At 43.5% G+C, this 4,998-nt stretch overlaps 1 long non-coding RNA gene across 1 annotated transcript; it reads left to right on the top strand.

The window, feature by feature from the left end:
- The first annotated feature begins 1,456 nt into the window (after positions 1 to 1,456).
- LOC149401479 (uncharacterized) lies at positions 1,457 to 4,998 on the top strand. The gene is made up of 3 exons (XR_016296294.1): positions 1,457 to 1,781; positions 2,901 to 4,578; positions 4,612 to 4,998. It is a non-coding gene; the product is annotated as an uncharacterized LOC149401479 (long non-coding RNA).

Genomic DNA, 4,998 nt, shown 5'->3' with positions numbered 1-4,998 from the left:
GGGACGATAAGCTCTCCGCCTCTAAAAATGGCTATCCGAGGGCGCGATCTAGCGACGATGGAGACGGCGGCGGTCGGACCGGGGCCAACTTTGGCGTCGACGTCCAAAGACTCACGAACCCATGAGAAGGTCGTGATCAGCGAGACGCTGATGAGACTCTTTCCGATGACAGCGACGATCGGATCGGAGACGGGTGAGTTCGGTGATCCGGTCTGTGGAAACCCGAGAACCAGGGTGGTAGCGGAAGGCTTGCCGGGTGAGGCCTTTTGGCTCGGAACCATTGCATGATGGCAACGACGACGTGCTCTATTGGGGCGGAAGATCCATTCGAGCCTTCGGGTACGTCTTCCTCCGTCGTGCATGACAGAGTACCCGTGTTCAAGCTTCCGTCAAAAAGAGCCCGACCAGATCCTGACTCCCCGATCGGGGTCTTGGGGACCGACGATCAAGCGCTCGTGGGCCGAGCGACATAGAGCTCGGAGGCGGGAGGCCGAGCGGTCCATTCGGTCGGGGACCATTTGGTTGATGCTCGCTCGATCATCCTCGACCATCTGGCCGACGACCATTCTGTCATTCATGAACGCTCGACTGGTCCCAACCATTCGATGATCGGTTGGAGACCCCTCGTCGAGATCGCTCCAATCGATCGACGATCATTCGGCCGCCGTGAGCGCATCAATGAGAGCACATCTGACTGAGGAGCGTGATCCCCCAAGGGCAAACCGATTCGTCGACATCCATGAGGACGAATTGGTCGGGGATCCCTCATCGAGCCCGGAGGGGCCTCATGGCCAAGGAGTTGGCTAGGACGTTATCTTTTCCGGTTGTCGACTCGACAGTGGATGACGGGTTCAACTGCTCGGAAGTGGACTGTAGGAGCAGGATCTTTCTCCGACCTCCTACGACCTCAGGAAGCGCTACGAGATTGTAAAACATAAACTTTTGAATCACTCGACTTGTAAATTCAAGTTTAACAAACTTCCGTTTGTTACAATTAAATTCTTGAGTGAATTATGGTCATATAAGTTTATCGAATTAATTTAAAATATTTTAAGGTAATGGGAAATCTCGGAATAAATAAAGGATTTATCGAGTTCGTCTCGAATAATAAATTATTTTTCGAAGAAATATTCCAAAATTTAATTTGATAAGTAAGCTCTCAAGAACGAGAATTATTTCTGAGAAACCTTAAATATATTTAAAGTAATCGAGAACGAACTAGAAAATTATCGGTTTAATCATATAATTAAAATCCGATCTATTAGGGATTTAATTAAATAATTATGTGATGAATGATATAATTGTAACAATATTCAGGACTCATTTGAAATAAATTTGAAAGGAATTTGGAAAGTGGGGTCGGTTTCAGTTTATGAGAGAAAAGGAGGAATTAATGAATAAATTCCGGAAGTTGCTTCATATAAATACGAGTTTTTTTTTTTCTCTTCCTAGTTTCTTCTTCTTCCTCTTCGCGTTTCTTCTTCCTCTCCTTCTTCTCCACCGCGCGCGACCTGCAAGGACAACCGAACAGAAGAAAAAAAAAACAACAAACAACAACGAGAACAATCTCGGCCGCCATAACCACATCACCACCATCGTCAATCTCCTTTATCTTTACTCTTCCCCTTCTTCTTCCTCGCTCACCTTCCTCGTGCGCCATCAATTCCCGAGACCGAGCGGCCCGCGCACAACCGTCGCGAGCCGCCGAGGACACCGACCGAGAAGAGACGCCGGAGAACGAGAGAGAGAGAGTGCCGAAGAGATTGATATCACGAGACAAGGTGAGGAATCTTTTTTCCTCGAATTGATTTTTGAAGTTAGGGTTCGAGATTTCAAATTGGGGATTTGTGATTTCAGTGAGGATTTTGGTGAAATTAATGCGTTTTTGCTGTTGATTATGCTCGAGTGCTGTTGTTTTGGTTCTCGGAATCGTGTTTTGAGATTGATTTCTCATATTTTTTTTTATTTTGGCCGAATTTGAAGAGCTAGGGTTTTTTTATTTAGATATGGGGATTTCGGATTCGAGATGTTTTTGGTGTGGAATTGTTGTAGAGTTTTGTTCCTGAAGTTGATTTTGGCAGTGTGATTTGGAAATAGAAATTATAAAAATTCTTTGTAAGTCTTGTGCCTCTGTTTTGTCCGAAATTGATTGTTTATGTGGCTTGGATTTGAAGCGTATTTTGTTCTGAATTGTTGTTGAGTTTGAGTTTGGATTTGTGATTCGGTGATGATTCGTTGTTTGGGAGATTTCTCGTTGAGTTAGTTTGGCCGAGATTCCGGTTGTGCTTGTGTGCCGAGGCTGTTTTGTTGTGTTGTCTAGCTGTTTGGATTTGGGTTGTTTTGGTTGAGGCTGTTGGCTGAGATGTGTATTGAATTGTCTATGTTTCAGTTTCGGCCGAACCTAATTATGAATCTCGTAATCGCTTTGAAACTCTGTCATATAGTGAATCGAATCTAAGAATCGTGGAATTGGTTAGAGGATTTGAGGAAGTTAAAGTTCATTGTTTGGTTAATGTGATTTGTGATTTGAATTTGGGTGATATTATTTGGGAAGCAATGTTTCGATACTCGTTGTTTGGTTAGTTCGATTTTGGATTTGGAAATGGTTTATTTGATTTGAGAATTGGCTTGAATTTGGTAAACATGATTTGAGATGGACGTTCGTGAATCAGTTAATTCGGTTTCGGTTTGGAAATGATTTGGTTTGGTTTGATTATTTTGTTTCGGTTTTGATTGGAAATCGTTAGTTGTTGAGTTATGGTTCGTCTTTTGGTCTAAGTGTTGGGAATTTTTCGAATCTCGAAGTGAGACCGTGAAACGGGACGTTAAGATTCGAGTCTGAATTTGGATTGTGGAATTGACTCGATGCTCGTCTTTGAAATTTCGCAACTTATTTACAGATCGAGTCGGGATGAGCGAGAGTCGGCGGAGCCGAACGCATTGAAGCCGGAAGTTATAGAATTCAGACCAGAGTGGATCTCGATCTCACTCGTGAGTCGTGTTAATTGCTTTATAGTATTTAGACTTTGAGTTAGATCGTAGATCTAATGATTTGGATTTATTTTAAATAATTGTTAATTATTTAAGAATTAATGACATTTTTGGCCCCTCGTCTTTGACCTCTTTAACACATTGGTCCCTGATTAAAAAAACTTGCAATCTTGGCCCATTATGATAGTTATTTTTTCACTTTCAGTCCTTCTGTTAAAAAAATCGTCAAAACAGATGGAAAATGGATCATGTGCGTATCACGTGCCTTTTAAATGAGGACAAAATCGTAATTTAATAATAAATTAAAAAAACAAATCATATTACAATTAAAATTAATAAAATAATAAATAAATAAAAAATAATAGTTAAAAAAAAAAATCTCTCGCTGCTAACAGAAGAATTTTCAGAGTACCCCGACGAAACCACGAACGCTACGGCCTTGTCCTGGCCACCCTGGCAGTAAATCCGTCCACCACGATCCCCATTCGACAGATCTTTTCGGCGCAATCCTCCGCCGCGGCCACGAGCTTCCAGAGGAAGGCGCAGAAGGACTCGAGCTTGGTGCGGCCCGCGAGGGTTTTGAGCCGCTCCAGCTCCTCGGCCTTGACGTGGTATATGCGGCTCACGAGGGTTACTCTGCCAGCGTGTGATCAAAGCGCTCCACCGCAGGCTTTGAGGACGAAGGGGAACAAGTGCTCGTCAGGAATCCAACCGAGCCTCTTCATTCGGCTATAAAGCCCGAGAACATCGATCAACGACCCGGATCGAATCGAGACTCGAATCAGCTCGTTCCACTAGAACACAGACACGCGTGAAGGCTCGAGAGCCTCGAGCAGAGTCAGAGCACGCGATCGGCCATTTCTGCAGCCGATATACGCTCCGACGAGTTCGGGGACGAATTTTTTACCCAAGCCACGAACTAGGGTTTGTTGGTGCAAGAGCATGGCGAGATTCAGGGACTTGCATTCTTTCAAAAGCCTTGTCGACACTAAATGTAATACCTTTCGCCCAATCGACAAAACTGCCATTCCTAAATTAGGGGATTTTTTTTCAAGTTCGCTGGTTACGATTGGAACCCTAATTTAAAAACACACACTACAGGAAGGGGCGAGAAAAAAAAATGAAATTAACCAGACTTGAGCGAAATCGGAGAAGCAATAATATCTAAGAGACGAAGAGCAAACGTAACCTTGGAGAGTTCGAGCAGAGCGTTCTCTCGGAGATCGTGATTGGAGAGATCAAGCACCAATTGCTCGGCGGAGGCCATTTTCGTCTCCTTGCTCGGCGGAGAGCTCGAAGTCGGGTTCGACGGAGCTCTGAAAGGTGAATTCATGGACATGGAAAGCGATATGTAAGTATAGAGAGAGAAAACTATGGAAGAAGACAAAGAAGAAGAAGGGACAAAAACACCATTGATAAACTTTCTCTGCCTCTTTGCTTTTCTCTCAGTTTCAGTTTTGTTTGGAAAAATAATTTAGCGAGTTCGCGGTTCTCTGAGAGCTCGGAAGCCAGGAGAGGATTCTGAGCAGAGTCTCGTCGGGCAAGAGGAGAGTCCAGTCAGAATCGGCGGCTCTGAGAGGGCGGGAAGTGAGGCCGGGCCGCGGAGGAGTCGCTCGGGAGAATCGACGAGCGTTGGACGCGTACCAGGCGAACCAGGTCCTGAAGATTTATTTTAATGGTGGTGGTGGTGTTGTAGTGGGGGGATTGAGAAGATTTATTTATTTATTTATCTATTAACAATAATTAGGAAGTAGAATAGGTAAGGGTATTCTGATAATTTCCTTTTCTTTGTTTTACACGTGAGAATTTTCAGTCAATTTTAACAACAATGCTAACAGAAGGACTGAAAGTGAAAAAATGACTATCATAATGGGCCAAGATTGCAAGTTTTTTTAATCAGGGACCAATGTGTTAAAGAGGTCAAAGACGAGGGGCCAAAAATGTCATTAATTCATTATTTAATTAAAAGATGTTCATATATTTAATTTCGGTTTATTAATTTAGAAT

Source organism: Urtica dioica, chromosome 4, assembly GCF_054948205.1.
Source record: "Urtica dioica subsp. dioica isolate 48M chromosome 4, U.dioica_male_clone48M_v1_H2, whole genome shotgun sequence".
Classification (NCBI taxonomy): Eukaryota; Viridiplantae; Streptophyta; class Magnoliopsida; order Rosales; family Urticaceae; genus Urtica; species Urtica dioica.
Note: the sequence above shows the minus strand (reverse complement) of the source record. Positions and strands in the feature narration are given on the sequence as shown.